Source organism: Bubalus kerabau, chromosome 5 (genome assembly GCF_029407905.1).
Source record: "Bubalus kerabau isolate K-KA32 ecotype Philippines breed swamp buffalo chromosome 5, PCC_UOA_SB_1v2, whole genome shotgun sequence".
In the NCBI taxonomy this organism is placed as follows: Eukaryota; Metazoa; Chordata; class Mammalia; order Artiodactyla; family Bovidae; genus Bubalus; species Bubalus kerabau.
This window is the reverse complement of record NC_073628.1, coordinates 13,641,919-13,658,168: the sequence shown is the minus strand read 5'-3', so window position 1 is coordinate 13,658,168 and position 16,250 is coordinate 13,641,919.

The following is a 16,250-nucleotide window of genomic DNA, read 5'->3' as shown; positions in this document are numbered from 1 at the left end:
TTGATAAAATCTTTACCTTCATCAGTGTCCTTGGTGAGTGGCCTTTGAAGCTTTTCAGAATACAGAGAATTGAAGTGTAATCTCTTCTTTGAAGCTTTGCTGGAAAATCAAACTGATCTGCATGTACATCTAAGAAGATGGAAAACCTTGCCTACTTGGAGAAAAAACTGCTAAGAACATCATGAAAATGGATACAAAGGGCCATGCTCGACACTTGTGGTTTCATGTCATCTTCCTAGCTACTTCATTAGATATGCATCGCTGTCTTCATTGGAGAGGACATTGCTAGGAGGATAAGTTGTCAAATGGCAAACTGAAGAATTCACGGGCAGCCCAGGGACTTACAGCTGACTTTAGGTAGTGGGTCTAATGGCAGACATCAGGGGAACTTATTTTGCCAGTCTGCATCAAAGATTTAGGACAGAGCAGTACTTCAATTGCATGGTTTCAATATTGGAAGAAATGTCATATGCATCCACAAAATATTTTATACCATCCAGCAACTGTACAAGGAAGAACTGTGTACTAGGCTCTGGGTTAAAGGCTTCAAAGTCAAAGTTGATCAAGACAAAAGTAGTCTTTATCTTAAAAGTCTAGTTCTCACAAACTCATGGCCCCAACAGGCAGGAGATATGATACTAGGACTAGGTTGCCTTGTTGGAATCTGGGCAGCACAGTCCTTACCACTGGGAGCAGCCTTTCCTCCACTTCACCCATGCTGGAAAGCAGGCCTGTTGGCCATGTTTTCAAGAGAATCAGAACTTTGGATTTATATGTACAATCTACTGATTTTAATGTTAGAAACTAATTTTTTTCCCCTGAAAGAAAGATTGGGAACAAAATCTCCATAGCAATGTGCTGGAATCAGCCTTCAGTCTCTGCAGGTTTTTGTTTCTGGCCTAGAGTTGGGAGTGCAGTGGGGACAGAGAGGAATTTATTTCATGTTGGTTGATTTTAAAAGAGACTGAATGCATAATAAACATGCTGACTCATTGAAAAAGACTCTGATATTAGGAAAGATTGAAGGGATGAGGAGAAGCTGAAACAGAGGATGAGATGGTTGGATGGCATCACCAAGTCGATGGACATGAGCTTGAGCAAGCTCCGGGAGTTGGCAATGGATAGGGAAGCCTGGCATGCTTCAGTCTATGGTGTTGCAAAGAGACCGACACAACTGAAGGACTGAACCGAACTGAATAAATTGGGAGCAAAGACTAATAAGTCTAATTGCATCAAATTGTTGATTAGCTACCTAAAACAACACGTTACTTAAATGGCTTTAAAATTCAGACTTATGACTCTGCATTCTGCTTCATTTTGTACTCTAAGGCCAAATTTGTGTGTTACTTCTGGTATTTCTGGATTCCTACTTTTGCATTCCAGTCCCCTATAATGAAAATGACTTCTTTTTAGGCTGTTAGTTCTAGAAGGTTTTGTAGGTCTTCATAGAACTGTTCAACTTTAGCTTCTTCAGCATTACTGATTGGGGCATAGACTTGGATTACTGTGGTATTGAATGGTTTGCCTTGGAAATGAACAGAGATCATACTGTCATTTTTGAGATTGCATCTAAGTACTGCATTTCTGACTCTTTTGTTGACTATGATGTCTACTCCATTTCTTCTGAGGGATTCCTGCCCACAGTAGTAGATATAATGGTTATCTGAGTTAAATTCACCAATTCTAGTCCATCTTAGTTCACTGATTCCTAGAATGTCTATGTTCACTCTTGTGGTCCCTCATTATGGGATTAGCTTCTCGCTCTTTTTCTCTGTCATTCTCCCTCTTCTTCCTTCCCTTCAACCATCACATGTGAGAACACAGCAAGAAGAGAAAGACTGATGCAACTCAAGAATGTCTCTGCTGGGAACTCAATTGGCCACCACCTTGATGTTGCATAATCTCCAGTCTATGACAACCTGTGGGACTAAGAGATTAGTTTTGTAGTTATTGATGCCGAATGATGAAATATAGGGTTCATGACACTCTTCTTTCTTATATTTGTTATGTTTGAAGTTGTTTTCCAGTAAGAAGTTTATAGAAAGTCCATTTTGAATTTTCTATCTTAGTGATATCCTGAGGAGCCCAAGATAGCAGATTCAGGCAGGTCCCCAATGAATGAGTGGTTGAAGGACCACAGGCTTCTTACTCCAACTCATCTCTTGTCATCTGAAAACTGTCCCCCACACCTGACACCCATACCACCCCATACCCCCATCTGCATCTCCATTCCTCTGCTAAGCTGAGTTATCTAGCTGGAGATGTGGATGATTCAGGACAGGGTCTGGAAACAGAAGGAATGCAGATATTTTTAGAAAGAATGAACTGGAAGACCCATCTTGGATTTCCCTTCTTTAGTGCCATCTGCAGGTGAGGGATTGGGCCTGGGTAGGGAGGGAGCCACAAGTGGGACTGCTTAGATATCTACAAGTGAAGGGAGGAGGAATTCAGAACCCAGTAACCAAGAGGGGGACAGCTTGCACAGGACCCAGGAGGGAAGGAAGAAGCACTTGGAAAAGAATAGTGCCTATCTGAGGGCCAGACCTACCTGAGTCTTCCAGTTTCACTTGGAAGTCACATCCTTCCTGCTGGAATTCCTGCTCCAGATGTGGAGTTCAGAGAGCTGTACTCACTGCTAATGAGTCACAGGGAGATTAACAGCCTCCCCCAGAGGCCCTTTGATTCCACTCTAACTGTGGGTATCGTCCCAAGCCAGAGAGCAAATGGCAGGTCATCCAAAAGATGACCTACTTTAAACAGTATTTAAAATACTACAAAATTTGCCTAAGAGTCCTGTAATATCTAGTTCCCAGTTTTTTTTTTTTTTTTTTTTTTTTGAGAGATGATTCATCAACATAATTTGGGTTTCTGCTGAGGAATCTACAAGTTTCCACATTGGTAAATTCTGGATTATAACTACCTGATCTCATCCCACAGATTATAAATGATGGTAAGTTCCACTGGGCAAGGCCTCTAAGTTCCCCAGTGTCACAGCAGCTGTGTGTCAAGTGGTCTACCACTCTCAGTTCTGATCCCAGGCCCATGAACATCACCAGCCAGTTACATCCCCCTGCCCACCAGAGGCAACCTTATCATCCTCAGCAACACCCACCTCTGAGCCACTTGTCCACTGATTGTCAGTGAGCCTTGGTGTGGAACAAGTGTTCTGGAGCAAGTCCAGTCTCCCTCATCCAAAGATGGGAAACTGAACCCTGGGGTGTATGACTCACCTTAGCTTCAGGTGAGTTAGTGAAGACTTGGGACCCTGGAAATCTGCTTCCCAGGCTAGGAGACTTCCAGGAAGGGAAAGATGAGAGAAAGCTCAATTGCATCCACTGCTGGGTAGCTCTCAGATGTCTGAAAGCACCAGAGTGGAAGTTTCTTTCCTGTTGCCCCTCAAGTCTGGTTCCAGTTTTATCAGCAGACCTGCCTCCATGTAGCAGCAGGAAAGCAATATTCAGGGCTGTTTCTTCTGGGTTCCAGGCACAGTGGGAGAGCCCCAGCTGTAGTGACCCTAGGAGGCCGTTGTGCAGGTGGTGACTGACTCACTCCCAACTCAGATCCCCAGAGCTTCCACTCCTCATTCACACAAGACAGACTGTTGGCTAACTGAGTAACATGAACCTGCATTCACAGAGAGAAGCTTTTTCTTCTCAGCCTTCTGTCAACTTAGATATGTGCCTTATGTTTCCTCAGGGAACCCCTGGCTTAGTGAGGTCGAAGTCTGAAACTAGCCTGGATGCAGGGAATGTGTTCCCTGTTTGATGCTCCAAATAGACCTGGGACATTCAAAGGCCTTGAGAGAATGACAATCACCCTTATATTTTGTAGGGACTTTGCCTTATGAATCTGGTTGGAGAAAAAGGACAGAAACACAGGACAAGGCTGGACATCTCTGGGTCCCAGCTGACTGTGAGTTGAGTTCCAGCCACTAGGCTTCACAGTCAGGTGCTGATGTAATTCACAAGCCACCTTTGAGGAAGCAAAAGGGGAAAGAGTTGGGCTGAGAGCAGTGTGGTCAAAGGGCCTTGGGAATCACACGAGGCAAGATGAAACAAGAGTCATTACTTGTTTCTTTGCTCTATCAGTTCCTTGGCACTTCTACTCCTGAGAACAAGTACATGGAGATAGTTAGAGGCATTGGTGGTGCCCCTAGCACCTGATACTCCTGGTGATAACCAGTTTGTGGACACGTCCTTTAGTCCAGAGCATATTCAGCCTCGTGATAGCCCCAGGTTCTCCCTTCTTGGAAAGTTTGACATGGCTCATTGCTGCTAACTCACAAGTGAAGCATGGGATGAGGTCATGGTGGTTAACCTGTACGCCAAATTCCAAGGATGGAAGGAAGATTGGCAGTGGAAGGGTAGCCACTCATTAAACTTGGTTACCTTGGTCCTTAGCAGGGCTACCTCCCACATCTAGAATATTTTTCCCCAGCTTTTTGCATGGCCGGGTCCTTCTAAACATTTACCATCATCTCAAATGAGTCTCTCTCAGGCTTGCTTTCCCTGGCCACTGCACTCTCACAAGCACAGACCCTGATACAAAAAGTGCCTAAACCCTTTCCTCCATCAAAACAATAAATATAGTTACAAAAGTGGATAGATGGAGAGGGATAAATTGAGAGTTTGAGATTAATATATGTATACTACTTTATTTCATAGATAATCAACAAAGACCTACTATACAACACAGTAATTCTGCTCAATAATCTGTAATATCCTGTATGGGAAAAGAATCTAAGAAATAATGAATACATATTTATGCATAAGGGAATTAATTTCTCATACAACTAATATTAATACAATGCTGTAAATCAACTACACTCCTATATAAATTAAAACCTGAATAAAAAAAAATGCTTACATGTAGAAACCCATGGAGTTTTTGAGACTTGCAGGGTTTCAGATATGATGCTAGATATGGCAGACTGGATGCAGAAATCTAGATATTATCTGAGCTTGCCTTTTCCTGAGCTTTTGTGTCTTTTACTTCTAGTGTCACCTTTGATTTGTCTTTGGAGGTCTAATACAAGAGCTTGGAGACACCAGCTGGGTGTTAGTTGAAGGATGAGAGGCAGGCACTAGTGGAAGAGTGAAATCCCAGCTCCCTAGCCTTGGGTTGGGGCACATTTGAGGAGCAACTTATATCCCAAGTTCCCTGTGAAAACAGGCTGTAGCTTCCCTCTCCATGACTTGCATGATATCAGACCCAGACTGGTTTCATCCTTTTTCATGTCATGCTTCCCCTGAGACCTCACTGGTTTCTCTGGGAGAATTTCTTTTTTTTTTTGGCAGTACTAGGTCTTCATTGCATAGAAGGCAATGGCACCCCACTCTTACCTGGAAACTCCCATGAAAGGAGGAGCCTGGAAGGCTGCAGTGCATGGGGTCGCTGAGGGTCAAACAAGACTGAGCAACTTCACTTTCACTTTCATTCATTGGAGAAGGAAATGGCAACTCACTCCACTGTTCTTGCCTGGAGAATCCCAGCGATGGCGGAGCCTGGTGGGCTGCCATCTATGGGGACGCACAGAGTTGGAGACGACTGAAGTGACTTACCAGCAGTAGCAGGTCTTCATTGCTGCTCAGGACTTCTCTATTTTCAGTGAGCAGGGGCTCCTCTGTAATTGCAGTGCACTGGCTTTTCAATCCTCTGTTTCTCTTGATGTAGATCACAGGCTCTAGGGCACTCAGGCTCAGTAGTTGTGGCCCACTGGCTTAGTTGCCCTGGGGCATTTGCAGTCTTCTGAAACCAGGTCTCAAATGCACATCTTAAGTTCTGGATCAAAAGGAAAAGCACTCTGGAAGGAATTTGAAATAAATCACTTTTACATGAAACTTGGCACCATGGCCTATTTATGAGGAGACTGACAGAGGATTGTCCCTACTTCAAGCAACCTCCTGAGATCAGGACTGATTGAGTTTCCCCTCCCCAGGGTTCCTACAGGATCTTGAAGCTCTCCTGCCATGTGGCTTTGTTCTCTCTTCAGTTTCTGAATCTCACACTAGACCACACCTTCCAGAGGGCAGGGCTGTCACTTGACTCACTTGTAAGTATATGTCAGTAGATATTGTCTCATTCAGACCCTAATGTCAAGACAAGGCTAACACAAAGATCAGTTATTCTATTATGAGTGTTACATTATAGGTTCAATGGTTGTAATCAAAACCTAAATAACATCATCTTAGCTACAATAAAATTCAGTTCTCTGTCATATAATGTTAGTGCAGGTCTCTCCACAGAGATGAGGGCCCACTTCTTTCTTGTCACATCTTCCACCTGTGCTACTTACCTCTGGTCTTACCTGAGGTCAGCCCGCTATCCTCAGCCAGCTGCAGCCACAGGGCTGGACCAGCGGGTTTATCTCCTTCACTTTGCTTCCTGCTTTTATTTCTTCTCTTTTCTTTCTACTTTAATTTCAGACCAAAAAATCCGGAGTCATCCCTTCCCCCCTCCAGAGACTCTCCAGCTGAAACCAGGGACCCGGGTGGAAGGTGTGGGGAGTGAGGGGGCTCGGGCCACACGGGGCCCTGCTGAGCCTGCTGCCATCCCCTCTGGGGACGCCTGTTTCAGCAAGTCAGGCAGGACACCCCAGTCTCTCTTCTTGCCCGCCCTACCCCGCCATCAGCACTTTAGCCGCATGACAAAAGTCTGTAGTGGAGCTGCACACAGTCCCGTGGGCATGGCCCTGGTGAAGCAGGTGGTTCAGGGCAGAGCTTCAGGGATGGAGCATAGAGGCCCTCAGGCAACCTTCATGTGACGTAGTATTGTACCCATCTGAGTATTGTATCGAGCCTTCTCTGTATTTTAACAAGAAAGCAAAACACTAGTTTCTTATTTAAGATATTAAGGGTTTGTGGGGCGGGGTGGGGTTCACAGGACACTTGGATTTGTTCTCCTTTTCCCTTGGTTTCACGTGGAGTGTGTGCTCATGAATGTGTGTGGATGTGTGTCAGAGCCTCACCAGGAGATTAGGCCACTGGAGGCCCAGGGCGGCTTACAGTTCTCTGCTTTAGTCACTTAATTCCTGAATGTTTTGGAGAACAGGAAACAATAGCAGATATCATGTAGGAAAGGATTAAAAAAAAAGGGGGGGGGGGAAGCTCACACCCTAATTCACAAAAGCTATTTTTTAAACCAAAGCACATTTTGAATGCATATGGAACCTCAATGGGCTCAGAAAAAAAGATACTAATATATTTATCTCATTATTTAGATAAACTTTTACAGTTTCAGACCTCAGGAGCTGTAAGGCCAGTCCCAGTGATTCCCCAACCTTCCGCTTGAGGCCCTGAGTCGGCCCGGAGGGCTCACGGGCAGGGGGGCCGCCAGGGGCAGGGCGGGCGGCTTGGAGGCCCTGTCTTAGCGGAGCCCTCTTCCCAGCCCAGCTGGCACCAAAGAGCTGGGGCCTGTGCCGACCAGCCCCCAGGCCTCCTGGCCAGGCCAACTGGTCCCAGCCAGCTGGCATGGCAGGGTGGCCTCACCTGTAGCCACAGGACTTGAGTCTGGGCTTGGGCCCCGGGATGGAGGTGCATCCCATCCTGCTGCTCTGCCAGCAAGACCCCCGGTGGGTTGATGTGAGGGTCCCTCTCAAGCCAAAAAGCCAGGACCTTCGCAGGGCTCTGCAGAGACTCCAGTGGGTCCAGCTGTGGGAAGGCTCACTGGGCTGGTCCCTACCGACACAGACAGTGTGAACACTTGGGACAGTGTTGCTTTTGTATCAGTATGTTTGTGCAGTGATGAATGTATTTATTTCTTAGACTGGGGCAAGGGGCAGGCCGGGCTCTGCCACAAAAAATAAAAAAAGGAAAGAAAAAAGAAAAAAGTCTAACATGGCTGCTCAATCTTCTGTCATTATATCTGCATTCCAGCTAGTGGGACAGAAAATAATACTTCCATTTGGAAGTGAGATATCCCCTCTACTCAAATTCCACTGGCCGAAGTATCTTCCATGGTCATGGCAACTTGGGGTTGGTGGGCACACAGAATGGCAGGGGAATGTGATCCTACTTCAGAACATTCATGATGAGTAACAAGGGCGACCACCCTTCATTCATGTCTCTGTAATTCATTCTTCTTTGGTTCTCCACACACAGCTCTCAATCTGTTTTAGCCTGCAGATATGGATATGGATGAGGTTATAAGAGAGGACATGGTGCAGGCTGTACAAATATGGAAAAAAACAAGAATTGAAAGAAGATAAGAAAGTATAAAAATTCAAAATCCATCGGAAAGGATGCTTATAATAATAATTTTGCATTTATACAATTTAGGTATAATAGTTGAAGAATCAATTTATAAAATAAAAAATTAGAGAAATGTAAAATATAAGTATATTCACTAAACCAACAAAATAATAAGGCTATATCATATTAAACATATAGTAGTATCAGGATTAAGTTTGGATGCACATTGCAAAAAACTAAAACAATTATAACTTTAGCAAGATAAACTTGATTTTTCTATCCCACTGAAACATAGCTGGAGGTGAACCAGCCAGAGCTTGGGTGGTATCCATCTCCAAGGTTACATGATTGTCAAATACAACTGCAGGAGTTCCAGCCATCACAACTAAGACACAACTGTCTTCCAAGAAATCCCTCTTACAGATCTGCTTGCATTTCTAAGTCACCAGTCATGACTAAGAGCATGGCTGGTAGGAAGTGCAGTCCTGTAGCTATTGGGCTCATGGCTATATAACAAACTATTTTCAATTTTGAAAGAGAAGCAGAGAATAGATCATTTTGTAGGTAGCCTGCTGCACCTGCCTTAAAGAACAACAACAACAAAAAGAATGGAATAGGCTGAACGGCTGGGCACAGTGTGGAAGCCAGGAGAAAGGAGCAGCAGTGAGAAACAGCTAGATGGATCTGAACTGTGCTCCAGAAAATAGAGGCAGACTAGTCAGTAGAGATCTTCTAAGGACTGAAGTGAGGATTACACAATACCACATGACCAAATTTGGTTTGAAAACTGCTTTTCCAACTCAGGTCCTAAATCTCTCTCAATTCTTCAGCTCCTAAATACCTTGTCTTTGTTACCTCACATTCTGTCCTACCTGTCTCACCTTCCTTATTTCTGTTCACATCACTTCTCCATCTAGTCCACCAGCATTACAAGATCCAGTGTTGAGAACCCAACAACACTTTCTAGAAGTGGGTAGAAACACAATGACTATTTCTACTTTAGTATTTGTTTGTCCTGATCAAGGTCTTTTAAAAAGACTGAAATGTCTAGAATTATGGAGATCTCACATTTCCTCTAAAATCCCAACCAAGAATGTGACTTCCTTGGATCTGGAGGGGATGTGTTCACATTTGGATCCACAGGTCTTAGCAGAACAGTAAGTCCCCTGTATATGAACAAGTTACACTTGAAAAGGGTATTCAAAAATCCCAATTTCTTCAAAAATCCAGCAAAGTTACTTAGGCAGGTAACTAAGACAATTGGCTATATATTACTGTAGTCTATTAGCTTTATGATACTTTTCACACAAATAATACATAAAAAACAAACACAAACAATAAAAGAAACAGTTTAATCTTGCAGTACCTGGATAGGGCATGGCAACCCACTCCAGTATTCTTGTCTGGAGAATCCCCATGGCAAGAGGAGCCTGGCGGACTGCAGTCCATATATTGAAAATTAGACACAGCTGAGCAACTCTGCACACTTTTAAAAATAGAAAAGTAGTACCATCTACATTACCACTGCATTTATATTTCCTTGCAGACAGCATAGGCTTAAAATAAAAGTCCTGCACTATTGTACTCCATACTGTTCTGTACTGTAAAGTACACAAATGCACACCAACTTGTCTTAGATGTGCCCACAACAATGTGTGTCAGATTTGCGAACTAACTGATGTGATTGCACATGCAAATGCACTTCTATATGTTTGAAAGTTTTCAACTTGAATGTTTGCATGTAACAAACTTGCTACACAGGTTTTCAGTGAATGTATGTAGTGAAGGAATAAGAGAGGAAAGTAAGGGGCTGACAGTTATTTCCTTTTTGCTTGTATTATGGCCGCTCTGAATAGGAATTTCATTGGGTGAGATTGAGGCCCGGTGTATGGGAACATGGCTGCAAGTGACAGAGGACCAGGATCCCAGGAGGTAGGACAAGAGACATGGTTGGTTGAAAAAAGCCAAGAGTTGGAAATAGAAGGAAACAAGTTTTCACTGGTTTATGTGAAAGACTCGGCAAATGTCAGCTGGCTTTGTGTGTAGTGATTGAGCTGTGGTTTAGAGGAGCAGTCCCTGTTGCCCAGTATGAGCAAGAGAGGGGAAGAGAGAGGAGACTGAACCGTGAAAATCAAACATGAATGTCTAGTATTGTCTATGTATGTCAAGTATGTCTAGTATTGAAGAGATGTAAGTCCTGTCAATTTATCTGTTCCCTCCTGAGAAGAATTAGAGTTGTAAAAGACGGAAGGTCTGCACTATGCTAGCAGCTTATTCTTCTTCCATCCAATGAACATTGATTTCTAATGACATTTCTTTATAAACAGAGGATGTACTTTGTATGATTGAAGTCTTCTAATTTACTGTTCCATATAATCTTCTGGTGCTGTTCTGTGCCCAGGCACATGGGGCCCTGTGGCCTGGCAGGCTCTGTTCGGGTGCACAGTGAAGTGTATGGGGATCTGCTGTCATCTGGGCCCTGGGTTATATCTTCAGTCTGGGTTCACATCTGAGGGGTTAACTCTAGTTGGGTTTAATTCTATCATCTTGCTCTTTATCTTCAGTTTGTCCTATGTTCTTTCTTTCCATGTCTTCTTTTATCCCTGACTTCTTTGTGACTGAGTAGTTTTTCTGATTCCCTTTTATATCCTTTGTCACTTTATTAACTGTAACAGTTTTTTAAGTTGTTTTAAGATCCATGGTATGCATATTTAACTTGCTAGTCTATCATTATTAATTATGATAATTGTAAATATTTTATTCATTTATCATTTCTTTGTCTGTACTGGGTCTTAGTGTGGCATGCAGGATCTTCCTTGTGGTAGGGACTCTCTATTTGAGGAGGGAAAGCTCAGTACTTGCAGCATGTAAACTCTATTTGAGACATGCAGGCCTAGTTGCTCAGTGGCATGTGGGATCTTAGCTTTCTGGCAAAGGAACAAGCCTTTGCCATTTGCAAATGCTTTGAGTTGCAAAGCAGATCCTTAACCACTGGACCACCAAGGCAGTCGCTATATTTACCTTTTTAATACATATTACATGTTTATCATTTTGGGTACTGTTCATTTCCCCTGTAGATCCAGATTTTCACTTGGTTTTAAATTCCTTCTGACTTGAGACCTTTAAAAAATTTTTATTACATTGGTCTGTTGGTGGTGATGCAGTCTTATAGTTGTTGTATGTCTGAGAAAGTATTTTATCTTATTTTTGATATGTATTTTTCTTGGGTATAGAATTCTGAGTCAATTATATTTATCTCAGCATTTAAAACGTGGCGCCAGTGTCCTCTGGCTAACATTGTTTAATTTGCCTAATCTGCTGTCATCCCCATTTTTTTGTTCTACTGTGTCTGTTTTTCCTTCTAGTTACATTTCCTTGGTTGATTGTCTTAAACCATGAATTATGATGTGCTGTTTTATAGTTGTCGTATTTCTTGTCCTTGAATTAATTGAGCTTCTGTGTTAATGGGTTACAAGCTTTCATCATACCTGTAAATTTTTCAGCCAGTAATTATGAAGTCCTTTGCTTTATTCTCCCCTGTTTCACTTCCTGTGGGATTCCATTTACATACATTTTAGCACTCTTAAAGTTACTTCAAAGCTCTCTGATGCACAATTATTTTTTCCCACAATTTTTGCATTTCTATTTTATGTGTCTCTAACATACTCAATATCCTTCAGCTTAATGAATATAAGGATTATTGTTGTAGTAAGCATTTTAATGTCCTTCCCTGCTAATTATGTAATATATATTTTACTTGTGATTTTACTAATTGGTTTTTCCCTCGTTATGGATATTTTCTTGCTTCTTTACACATCTGAATTTTTTTTTTCTTTTTAAATTTATTTATTTATCTTAATCAGAGGGTGACTACCTTACAATATTGAGATGAAACTAGGAGAAATACTTTCACAATTTGTATGGAAATTTTAAATTGGATTGTGGATGTGTTCACTTTAGCTTTGGATGCTGGATATTTTTTAATTTTTATAAATTATCCCTTTCACTGTTTGCAAACACTTAATTTCTTGGAAACAATTGCATTTTTTGAAGGCTTGCTGTAAGGGTTTTTAAGCTGAGATGAAACCAGCCTTTAGACCAGGTTTACTATTCTCCACTAGCAAGGCAATATTGTCTTCAGGGCCCTATTGATCTCATGGGAATTATGAGTAATTTGGGGGGCAGTCCTAATATGGTGGAGGAATAGGACAAGGAGACCACTTTCTCCACAACAAATTCATCAAAAGAACATTTGAACATTGAACAAATTCCACAAAACCACTTCTGAATGCAGGCAGAGGACATCGGGCACCTAGGAAAGCAGCCCATTGTCTTCGAAAGAAGGTAGGGAAAAAATGTAAAAGATAAAACGAGAGACAAAAGAGGTAGGGATGGAGATGTGTCCCAGGAAGGGAGTCTTAAAAAAGACAGAGGTTTCCAAACACCAGGAAACACTCTCACTGGTGAGTCTGTGGTGAGCTTTGGAACCTCTAGGCCAACGTAACTGGGAGGAAAAATAAATAAATAATTTAAACCCACAGATTACATGTCCAATGGTAACTCCCAGCAGAGAAGCAGCGCAGATGCCCGCATCCACCACTAGCAAGTGGGGGTTGGGCAAGGAGGTGCGGGCTGCATTGCTTAGAGTAAGGACAGGGCCTGAATGGCCAGAGGGTGATCTGAGGGAACTAACTTGAGATAGCAAACCAGACCCTGGGATAGCTACCCTGGCAAAAAGCCCTAAACTAAGACACCGCCAGGTCTGCTCACAGAATAAAGGCATGAGCCAGCTTTGGACCGGCCCATCCCCTGCCAGGGACAGGGAGCGAGGGCAGCCAGAGCCAGAAGGGGGTGATCACAGCCCCCAAGAGGCATCACCTACCAAACTGCAAGCAGGCTTCATTGCTAACCTAGACTTCTTGAGATTCTGGATGGTCAACATCCGCCTGAGAAGGTGAGCCAGTTGTACAGTCAGAAAACCAAGCAGAAGGAACAGGAGAGGCGATAAGTAGGAGTGACCATGCTCACCAAACACCTGGTCACCTGAGTGGCTCGGACCATGGAAGGGCACAAAACGAAGGCCCAAAAGCATCTGCACTTTTGAGGTGTACCCGAGTACCTGAACCTGAGCGGCTTAGACCTGGGAAGTGCATGCAACCCAGGGCCTGCCTGAGAGAATTCCTGGCAAAGCAACCTAGAACCTGAGCAGTATAGACTGGGAAAGCACACATGCTGTGAGTGGGTGCAAACCCAGTGTGCCTGAGACACTGGGAGCACTCCCCACACATGCCAAGGATATTTGTTTGCAGCCTTCCTCCCTCCCCACAGCATGACTGAACAAGTGAGCCTAAAAAATTGTCCACCACCACCCCCTTGGGTCAGGGTGGAAATTAGACACTGAAGAGACCATTAAACAGAAGAAGCTACAACAGAGGGAACCACCTTGGAAGTGACAGGTGCAATAGATTAAAACCCTGCAGTTAGCACCAACTACATAAGAAGGGGCCTATATATCTTGAGAAGTATAAGCTGGATCAAGGAACTATCTGAAAGTGAACTGAACCCACACTGTCCACAACAACACCAGAGAAAGTCCTAGATATATTTTTACTACTTTCATTCTTTAAATTTATTTTTTATTTATGTTTAAGTCTTCTACTACTCCTTTAAATTTCATTTTTATAACCTACTATTACTTTGGAAACAAAAAAGACTATTTCTTAAAGCAAACTTCATATCAGAGATTCTTGTTACTTTTTTTTCTTTAATATTGTATTTTTGAGAATCCAACCTCTACTCTAGATTTTTAATCTTTGATTTTTGGTATTTGTTAGCAATTTTGTACCTTTAAGAACCGAATCTTCAGTAACCATTTTTACTTGGGAGTGAGATCACTGGACTGATTGCTCTCTCCCGCTCTGGCTCTCTTTTTGCTCCACCAGGCCACCTCTATCTCCTCCATCCCCCTTCTCTTCTACACCCAACTCTGAATCTCTTTGTGTGTTCTGGACTGTGGAGAACACTTAGGGAACTGATTACTGGATGGAACTGTCTCTCTCCTTTTGATTCCCCCCTTTATCCCCCTGGCTACCTCTGTCTCATTTCTCCCTCTTCTCTTCTCTGTATAACTCTGTGAATGTCTCTGAGGGATCCAGACTGTGGAGAGCACATAAGGAAGTGATTACTGGAAGCTTGCTCTCTCCTCTTTTGATTCTCCCTCTTCTACTCCTGGTCATCTCTATCTCCCTCCTCCCTCTTCTCTTCTCCATGTAACTCTGTGAACCTCTCTGGCTGTCTCTCACTGTGGAGAAACTTTTCATCTTTAACCTAGATGTTTTATCATTGGTGTTGTATAGATGGAGAAGTCTTGAGGCTACTGTAAGAATAACACTGAAAACCAGAGGCAGGAGGCTTAAGTCCAAATCCTGAGAACACCAGAGAACTCCTGACTCCAGGGAACACTAATCGATAGGAGCTCATCAAATGCCTCCATACCTACACTGAAACCAAACACCACCCAAGGGCCAACAAGTTCCAGAGCAAGACATACCATGCAAATTCTCCAGCAACACAGGAACATAGCCCTGAGCTTCAATAGACAGGCTGCCCAAAGTCAATCCAAACCCATTGACATCTCATAACTCATTACTGGACACTTCATTGCACTTCAGAGAGAAGAAATTCAGCTCCACCCACCAGAACACCGACACAAGCTTCCCTAATCAGTAAACCTTAACAAGCCACCCGTCCAACCCACCAATAGCAAGGAATCTCCACAATAAAGAGAACTACACAAACTGCCAGAATATGGAAAAGTGACCCCAAACACAGCAATATAAACAAAATGAAGAGGCAGAGAAATACTCAGCAGTTAAAGGAACAGAATAAATGTCCACCAAACCAAACAAAAGTGGAAGAGATAGGGAATCTACCTGATAAAAAATACCGAATGATGATAGTGAAAATTATCCAAAATCTTGAAAACAATAAGGAATTACAGATAAAGACTGGAGACAAGGATTGAGAAGATGCAAGAAAGGTTTAACAAGGACCTAGAAGAAATAAAAAAGAATCAATATATAAAGAATAATGCAATAAATGAGATCAAAAACACTCTGGAAGGAACCAAGAGTAGAATAATGGAGACAGAAGATAGGATAAGTGAGGTAGAAGATAGAATGGTAGAAATGAATGAAACAGAGAGGAAAAAGAAAAACAAATTAAAAGAAATTAGGACAATATCAGAGACCTCTGGGACAATGTTAAATGCCCCAACATTCGAATCATAGGAATCCCAGAAGAAGACAAAAAGAAACACCATGAGAAAATACTTGAGATAATAGCTGAAAACTTCCCTAATTTGGGGAAGGAAATAATCACGCAAGTCCAAGAAACCGAAAGAGTCCCAAACAGGATAAACCCAAGGTGAAACACCTAAGACACATATTAATCAAATTAAAAAAAAAGATCAAACAGAAAGAACAAATATTAAAATCAACAAGGGAAAAAACAACAAATAGCACACAAGGGGGTTCCCATAAGGATAACAGCTGATCTTTCAATAGAAACTCTTCAGGCCAGGAGGGAATGGCAGGGCATACTTAAAGTGATGAAAGAAAAAAACCTGCAGCCCAGATTACTGTACCCAGCAAGGATCTCATTCAAAGATGAAGGAGAATTCAAGGGCTTTACAGACAATAAAAAGCTGAGAGAATTCAGCACCACCAAACCAGCTGTAAAAGAAATGCTAAAGGATCTTGTCTAGACAGGAAACACAGAAAGTGTGTACAAATTCGAATCCAAAACAATAAAGTAAATGGCAATGGGTTCATACTTATCAATAATTACCTCAAATGTAAATGGTTTGAATGTCACAAACAAAAGACAAAGACTGGCTGAATTGATACAAAAACAAGACACATATATATGTTGTCTACAAGAGACCCACCTTGAAACAAGGGACACATAGAGACTGAAAGTGAAGGGCTGGAAAAAGATATTCCATGCAAATAGAGACCAAAATAAAACAGGAGAAGCAATCCTCATTTCAGATAAAACAGA